Here is a 9,347-nt window from a genome sequence, read left to right as displayed (position 1 = left end):
GCTTTACCCCATTTTATAGTAGAATGCGGTATGGTCCCGCCATTAATGGTGCAGACAACTGGAGAGTTGTCAAATCATCGGGGGCTGTCCAATCGCCGTGGGTTGTCAAGTCACTGGAATTGATCCATGTCCTTGGCAGGACAATGCCCCAGGACGGCCATACCGCATGTTCTTGACAGGACAACAGCCCATAGCGGTTGTACGATGTTTGGGCGGACTGGCCGACTATGTGTCGGTATTCGGCTGTCGGGATGTTGGGTGATGACTCGAGAACACCGTCGACTGATCTGGTGCCTTGTGGAAGTCGGACGTCGGCTGCCACCCCCGATAGTGAGTCGGTGATGTGGGTTCGTCCGTTTGGCTGGTTGGAAGCACCGTTGGTCTGTTTGGCCGGCATATCTTCGACCGGATATTGTCGACAGTCATCGTCGGAGTCATTGTTGGAGTCGTCCGTCGGTCCGGTGGGTAGAGTCGGATGTCGGTCGGATCAGTCTGAGGGTAAGTCGGCATACAGAGGTCAGTCGGTATATCCCAACAGTTGCCCCTCCACTCCTGAGTCTGATGTCGTGTTGGCCCGCATTTTTACATGGGTGATGGCTTCAGATGAAAGGAGTGATTTTCCATCACATCATGCCCCGACTCTGGCGATCGTACCAACGAACAATCCGATGTCAGGCATCTCATTGGGAATGCAAACCACCATTTTTTTGGGAACGCAAACCGCCGTCTCCTTGGGAACGCGAACTGCCGTCGGTTAATTAATTTCGAGATGCAGTTTTTTCACCACGTGTCAGGGGGCTATTGAGCCAGAACCGCTCACGCGGATGGAGGCGACGTGGCTTGATCTGGGGCAGGTGCGTCGAATCGAGGAAGGGCCCAGGTGCTGCCATGTGTCGACATCCGAGAAACCCTCATTTGGCGCGCTTTCATCTTGACCGTCAAAGGGCCTTATATATATGCGGCCGCTTACATCTGAAACTTTACTTTCTGCCATCCTATTTCTGGCGCTGAGGCTCTGTCGAGTTGTTTCCCAGTTCCAGATAGTTATTTTCGTCCTCCTTTGAAAGCTCTTTTCGAAGTTTTTTCATTCTTGTCTCCTTGCATCCTTTCTTCTTTGGCATTTTTCATTTTGTTCTCCTTTTTGGGGCTAGCGTTATGGCTAGAATCTCTCCTCGAGAAAGTCAGTTGGAGAACCCGACCGACGATTTTCAGTCGACCCCGGAGGTGGAGGCTTCTTCACTTTCGAGGCCAAACGTCGAACAGCTCAAGGAGCAGTATGGTATCCCGGAGCAGTTCGAACTCTTCGCCCCTGGGGCTGAGGGTCGGGTTAACAACCCGCCTCTGGGCCAGATGGTCTTTTATGTCGAGGATCTTCGGGCAGGTCTTCACTTTCCAATTCCGGAGTTCGTCTGAAACATCTTAGATTATTACGGGCTTTGCTCGGCGTAACTGGCTCCGAACCCAGTCCGATTGATAATCAGCTTTGCTTTGTTGTGTCGGCTTTTGCCGACCTTTCCCTGCATCTCTCTCTTTCGGGCATTCTTTATCCTCCGACCCCACTCGAAAGCCCGAGAGTGATGGTTCTTCAATCCCCGGAAGGATCTTTCGTTCATTATCGGTCTTCCATCGTCGATCCACGAGTGGAATAATCAATTTTTCTTAGTTTCTTCTTCGCTACCTTGGGGGTTCCCTTCTCGCTGGGGTGACCCTCGGACTCAGTCGAACAAAAACAGTCGGGTGGAGGCTGGAGACCGAGAGGACTTTCACCGATTGAAGGATGTGTCGGTGCCGAAGCAGAGAGAGCTTGTCACCGAGCAAGCTCTGTATGATGCTGGTCTGAGTTCGGTTCCCCGCTTAGGTACTGTTCGGTCTGTCGGTCGTCTTTTGGTTTTTTCATCCGTCTTCGGACTTGTGCTAATCTTTTATTGAAATTGTAGGCATGCCGTCGAGAGTAAGACTGACAGACGCCGACATTCGACAACATGTGGCGAGGAAGAGACCGACGCCCGGGGTCGGACCTTCGCGGCCCCCCAAGAGGCCTCAGACATCATCCCCGACCGGCATTGCGACGGCGGCAGTGCAGCCCGACACCGAACGGGCATCGGGCTTCGAGCCGGTCATCGCCCTGTCGGTGCCGGTGGTGCCACCCAAGGTGTCGTCCGAGGAAGGGGCGGCAGAGGGGGCAGCCGAAGGAGCGTCGGTGCCCCCGCCTATAGAAGAGGTTCGGGCTGAAGTACGTGAGCCCGAACGACCTGCGGTGGCTCCCGTCGCATCCTCAGGAGGAACTCAGTCGAGTTCGAGCTTCCCATCTTTCTTCGATCTCCAAGCCTGGGCGACCGATCGGGGGAAGGCTCCGATGGCACCGGCGGACGACTCAAGGTCGGTGAGCCGCATTGCTTCGTCCGACGTTCGGGTTTTCGAGGGAGCATCGGCCCTGGCCAACCACGACTTGGCCAGGAGGTTGTGTCAGGCAATCATTCTCCCGGCTGATCGGGAGCTCTTGAGGAGTCGGCTGGTGACCGAGATGCTCTCTTCCTTTTATCCGACCATGATCCAGGTGAGCTCTTCTTCTTTTTTTCTTTCTTCTTCATTATCATTTTTATCATTTCATTTTTCTGACGACCGACCTTCTACTTGCAGCTGATCTACAACATGTCCGAGCTGGAGGTCGGATACCGAAGGTTCGGCGACATCCGGGTGGCCTGGAAGAATAGGGCCGAAACCACTGAAGCCGAGAAGGCGATGCTGGTGGACCAGCCGAAGCTGTCGGTGGACCGCGAGGCCAGGCTCGAGGAGGAGATCTCCCGACTCACCAACGGCCTAGCCACCTTAGAGGCCGAGCTTCAGTCGGCTCGCGAGCAGGTCCAGTGCAAGATCCGTTTCGTCCACCGGCTGCGGCGTGAGTGGGATGGCTAAATCAGAGAGCTCGAGGCCGAGTGCGAGCAACTTCGGGTTAGCCTGAAGAACCTGGCTAAGGCCGAGGAGAACTTGTCCTCCACCCAAGCCGACGCCGACATAGCGAAGGCAGAGGCGGAGTCGGCCAAAGAGGCACTCAGTCGGGCAGTGGAGGACTTTCGTGGCTCGGACGAGTACCGGGAGGAGCTTCTCGAGAGCGACTACGCCTCCTATCGAGAGGGGTACAAGGATGCTCGGGATGCGATTCAGAGTCTGCACCCAGAGCTCGACCTGAGCAGCGTCATCCCTCCGGGTCGGAGGACCAAGCCGCAGAGGGGGATGCCGACCCAATGTCGGAGGATCCGAGGGCTGCGGAGGAGGCCGACCCTGGGCTGGTGGAACGAGCTACCGAAGGCGAGGTGGCTCCAACCTTCGGTCCCACTCCGACCCGAGCGGGTACATCGATTGCTCCCGAAATATCTCCGGTGCAGGAAGTCGATTCCGACGAATAGTCAGAGTGCCTGCTCCGTTATTTTGTATTCTTTTATTTTGTTTTGTCTTTGATATTTGTAATCGGACTTCGGTCCAATTTTGTAAGTCACTTCAACTAAATGAAATCAAAGACTTTTCAAACTTTTTTCGCATGCGGTTCAAAGTGTATGTCTCACTGAACCATCCCCAAGAGTATAGGTCGTAGCTCCGACATACCTCGTTAGGACGTTCGGTAGGATCTAGCATAGCCGATCAAAATAGTCAGTGGCGTGCGCCGTGCTAAGGGCAGTGCAAGCCCCGATCGCAGGCCGACGCCCCGACTGTCATACAGATAGCGTAGGATCCGATGGTCGAGAGTCATCCCGATCGTAGGTCGAGCATCCGTCACCCGGACCTTGGTCGGGCGTGCACGTCAGGTCGGATGTCAGCCAATCTCCGAACGTAGCTTGCCGACACGATCATCCCATAGAATCTGATAGTCAAATAGTGTCCGACGTATTCGGATAGGATAACGATGACAAGTTGAATATCCATTGTCCGACCCTTGGTCGGGCGTAGCATGTCGACACGATCATTCGTAGAGTCTGATAGTCGAGTAGTGTCTGACGTATTCGGATAGGATAACGATGACAAATCGAATATCCGTTGTCCAGTCTTTGGTCGGACGTAGCATGTCGACACGATCATTCCGTAGAGTCTGATAGTCGAGTTGTGTCCGACGTATTCGGATAGGATAATAATGACAAGTCGAATATCCGTTGTCCGGCCCTTGATCGGGCATAGCATGTCGACATGATCATTCTGTAGAATCTGATAGTCGAATAGTGTCCGACGTATTCGGATAGATAACGATGACAAGTCGAATATCCGTTATCCGATCCTCAGTCGGGCGTGCATGTCGGGATGTATGATAAATGGTGGCAAGCCGAATATCCTTTGACCGGTCGTGACCAAGTCGGTATGTCGCAAGTCGAATATCCATTATCCGGACCTTGGTCGGGCGGATACGTCGCGATGCATGATAAATGGTGGCAAGCCGAATATCTTCGACCAGTCGTGATCAAGTCGGTATGTCGCAAGTGCGACTCGATCGTCTTGGCATTTTATCCTTAGCTGAAGCTAAGTCGGCAAGTTAGCAGCGCATTGATCGAGAGTCGACTGCGGAAGGAGCGCGGCTTCAACTTAGAGAGGTTTCATCGCCAGCGCTGGCCTTCTATTAGTGTAAACAGAACGGTTCTCGTAAGAGTCCGATGTGTCGTCGGCGGTCGAACCGTAGATTCGGCGATCAAGACGTAGATTCGGCGATCGAGCCGTAGATTCGACGATCGAGCCGAGGTTTCCAACGAGATGTTGGGCCCAGTTGGGGCATCGAGGCTCGTACTTCTGGCGAGGGCCGACCCTCGGTGGAGAGCGAACTTTGTAGACTTGGAGTTTTGAAATCGAGTTGTATTTTGAGCAAGGGCATACAAAATTCATTGATGATACAATTTTAGGTTGTCGCATTTCAAGTCCGAGGAATGGCCGTCCCTTTCAGGGTCTCAAGTCGGTAGGCGCCCGGCCTGCAGGTTCTGCTATCTTGTAGGGTCCTTCCCAATTTGGAGATAGTTTTTCTTGATCCTGAGGCTTCGAGACTTCCGCCTTCCTTAAAACCAGGTCTCCAGGTCTAAAGACTTTGGCCTGACTTTAGCGTTGTAGTATGGGCCACTCTTTGTCGGTAGGAAGCCATGCGAGTTGAGCCTCGCGTCGGAGCTCGGGTAGGAAGTCCAAGTCAGCTCTCCGATACTCGGAGTTGCCTGGTTTACAGTATTGCTCAACTCTAGTCGATGGTAGCCCATTCTCTAGTGGGATCATTGCTTCCGTCTCATAAGCAAATTGAAAGGAGATTCTCCGGTTGGGACACGGGTGTCGTTCGGTATGTCCACAGGATCGAGTGCAACTCCTCAACCCAGAGACCTCTGGCTTTGTTCAATCGAGTCTTCAACCCATGCAGAATGGTCCGATTGGTTACTTCGACTTTTTCATGGACTGTGGATGCCGATCGAGGTCAGCTTGTGCGTGATATGAAATCTCGCACAGAACTCTCTGAAGTCATAGTTGTCGAACTGTCGCTCTTTGTCGTGATGATAGTGTGTGGTAGTCCGAATCTAGAGATGATGGATTTCTAGATAAAGTCTTCCATCTTATGCTCGATGATTTATGCCAGGGGTTTGGCCTCCACTCACTTGGTGAAGTAGTCGATCGTGACGACTATGAACTTTCTTTGACCAGACGTCGGAGGGAAAGGGCCGAGTATGTCGATCCCTCATTGGGCGAAGGGCCACAGGGCGACAATGGAAGTCAGCTGGTTGGCGGGCCGATATTGTAAGTTGGCATACTTTTGACATGGCTCACAACTCCGAACCAAATCAGCCGCATCTTTCTTCATGGTGGGCCAGTAGTAACCCTGTCGTAGGACTTTGTAGGCCAAGGATTTGCCCCCAAGGTGACTTCCGCAGATCCCTTCATATACTTCTCTGAGTGCGTAGTCCGCATCCGTCGGTCCGAGGTACTTTAGCAAGGGGAGGGAGAACGACCTTTTGTAGAGTCGCCCGTCCATCATTACATACTGGGAGGTCGTCCACCGGAGTCGCTTGGCTTCTGCGGGGTCCTCAGGACCGATTCCGTCAGTCAGATACTGAACGATCGGATCCATCCAACTTGGCTCGGTTGTCAGTTGTAGCACCTCCTCAGCCCTATCGATGCTCGATTGCTCAAGACTCTCCACGAGTGTCCGACCCAAGACACCGTAGGCGGACGTCGCAAGCCTGCAGAGTGCATCGGCCCGAGCATTCTCTGACCTGAAAATATGGGAGATCTCGAAATACTTGAGGTGTGCCATGAGATCTCTTATCTTCTGAAAATATTTCGCCATGGTCGGATCCCGCGCTTCGAATTTGCCTTTGACTTGCCCCACAATCAGCTGGGAGTCGGAGAAGACTCTGAGGCTGTCGATCCCGAGCTCCTTCACCACTCTCAAGCCAGCGAGAAGCGCTTCATACTCGGCTTGATTATTGAAAGCTTTGAAGTTGAATCGGAGGGCATACTCGGTAACTACTCCCTCCGAGTTGGTAAGCAGGAACCCGACCCCGCTCCCTTGGGCATTGGAAGCTCCATCTAGGTGTAACACCCAGGTTGACCCGGGGTCATACTCAGAGGTCACAGCTTCTTTGGAGCTCCCGTCTTCCGACATTTGGTCGGCTGTCGGGCATTCCGCAATAAAGTCGGTCAGGACTTAAACTTTTAAAGCAGGTCGCAGTTGGTACTGGATGTCGAACTCGCTCAGCTTCACCGCCCATTTTGCTAGTCGTCCAGATGTGTTGGGGCGATGGAGGATCGCCCTCAGGGCTGGTCGATGAGGACTACGATGGCGTGTGCTTGAAAATACGGACAGAGTCATTGCACTGATATGACCAAGGCAAATATCATCTTCTCCGCCCTTGAGTACTGAGTTTCGGCTTCATGGAGCACTTTACTGGTATAATATATGGGCTGGTGAGTTCGGCTCTCGTTCTCCCGGATGAGCACCGAACTAACCACCTTGGGGCGGTAGCCAAGTAAAGGTACAATATTTCTCTGACCTTTGGCTTTACAAGCAGGGGTGGAGAAGTCATGTACTTCTTCAAATCTTCAAAGACTTGCTGGCACTCATTCGGCCAAGAGAAGTCCTTTGTCTGCCTCAGGTTTTGAAGAACGAGAGGCATCTCTCAGCCGACCGAGAAATGAATCGGCTGAGTGCGATGATCCTTCCATTGAGCTACTGCACTTCCTTTTTGGTGTTCGGGTGCCGCATGTCGATGATCGTCTTTATCTTCTTGAGGTTGGCCTCAATTCCGCGTTGAGAAATGAGGAACCCGAGGAACCTCTCTGAAGTTATCTCGAAGACGCACTTAGTCGGATTTAGCTTCATCCAATATTGTCGAAGAGTATGAAAGGTTTCTTCCAAGTCTTGGACATGATCTGAAGCCTGTGCGCTCTTCAGCAGCATGTCGTCCACGTACACCTCCATGTTGCGCCCGATTTGGGCTTTGAAGACCTTATTAACGAGGCACTGGTAGGTGGCCCTGGCATTCTTCAGACTGAAGGGTATCACTCTGTAACAGTAAAGGCCCTTTGCAGTCACGAAGGCCGTATGCTCTTCATCCTTGGGCACCATCCGGATGTGGTTATATCCGATGAAGGCATCCATGAAGCTGAGCAGTCGATGATCGGACGTCGCATCCACCAGTTGGTCGATCTTCAGCAGTGGGAAGCTGTCCTTCGGGCAGGCTCGATTCAGATCGGTATAGTCGATACAGATCCTTCACTTTTCGTTGACTTTCTTCACCATGACAATATTGGCGAGCCAGTCAGGATATGTGGTTTCTCTGATGAAGCCCGCCTCGAGCAACTTGTCTACTTTCTCATTGATGGACTTCTGTCTTTCGAGGGTGAAAGATCGTTTCTTCTGTCTCACCGGCTTCATGCTAGGGGCGATGTTAAGTTGGTGAGTCATTATTTCTGGAGGTATGCCGGGCATATCCGCTGCCGACCAAGCGAATATGTCGGCGTTGGCTTTCAACAGCTCTATCAACTGCTGTCGCTCCGAGTCGGATAACTGCGATCCGACCCAGACGACCTGTTCAGGATTCTTTGTCATCGGAATGAAAATCAGCTGTTCAGTCGGTTCACCCCGTTCCTCCTCTTCCCGTTGATCCAGCTTGTCGACCGACAGGGAGTCCTTCGATTCATTATTTTGAGTAGAGATTTGAAAGCATCGTCGAGCGAGCTGTTGATCCCCGCATATTTCTCCAGCTCCGTTTTTAGTCAGCAACCGGACCAGTAAGTGGTATGTTGAGACTATTGCTCTGAGGGTGTTTAGTCCAGATTTTTCAAGTATGGCATTGTAGGCCAAAGGTACTTGGACGACTGTGAAGGTCATGTAGATGGTGCTTTGTTGTGGTTCGGCCCAGCTGTTATGGGAAGAGTAATTTCTCCTTCCACTGCGACGGCCTCCCCGGTGAAACCCATTAGGGCCGTAGAGACTCTCCTGAGTCGGTCGGTCGACAGTCGCATTCAGGAGAAGGTCGAGTAAAATAAAACGTTAGTCGAGCTTCCATTATCAACAAGAATCCTTTTTACATCATAGTTCGCTATTGTCGCCAAGACAACAACAGCGTCATCATGGGGAGTTTAGATTCTCCAAACATCTTCATCTGTAAAGATGATTACATCATCCTAGCGTAGCTTCTTCGTCGACTCTCCTTCAGTAGTCGTTCCTCGATCCAGTCGTCTGGAGAATAAAATAATTAAGAACAGTGATGGATGTAGACTTGACTTAAGGGTCTATACTGGTATGCTTGAAATTTTGTAACTAAATTTTAATTTATCGGTTAATTATTAACTTATAGTTAACTATTTTATAAATTTTGAGATATGGATTTTGATATTTAATTTTAGATTTAGATGCTTTGAATTAATCTTCATTATTATTGATCTGAATTGATTTTTTTATTATATTTTATTTATGATGAATTTTTTATCCTATTCAACATAATGGATATTATTTTTGTGTTGTTAGAGGCTGTATCTTTTGGGCCGTGTTATGTTTCAGATTTGGTAGGTAACGTTCAACGTCGTGGAAATCTCTGTTCAACGTTAGTTCGCTCCCCAGCTCAACATCCATTGCACATATCTTTTCCCGGCAGACCAAGGCTTCCATGGTTAGGCTTCTATGGTTCTCTCATAAGGAGACGGGGAGGTTGAGAGGGAGGGGCCAGATTGCTTGCGCAGAGTGCTTTCTCTGAAGAATGCATTTTTTCTGTACTTCTGCTGTACATTTGTCCTGAGGTTTACGGTGTTATGTTCTTGTAACCATCTTCCATTGCAAATACTCCCTTAATTAATAGACAGGTCGCATCTTTGAATCCTTTTACCCTCAAAAG

The sequence above is a fragment of the Elaeis guineensis genome, chromosome 11, assembly GCF_000442705.2.
Source record: "Elaeis guineensis isolate ETL-2024a chromosome 11, EG11, whole genome shotgun sequence".
Classification (NCBI taxonomy): domain Eukaryota; kingdom Viridiplantae; phylum Streptophyta; class Magnoliopsida; order Arecales; family Arecaceae; genus Elaeis; species Elaeis guineensis.
Note: the sequence above shows the minus strand (reverse complement) of the source record.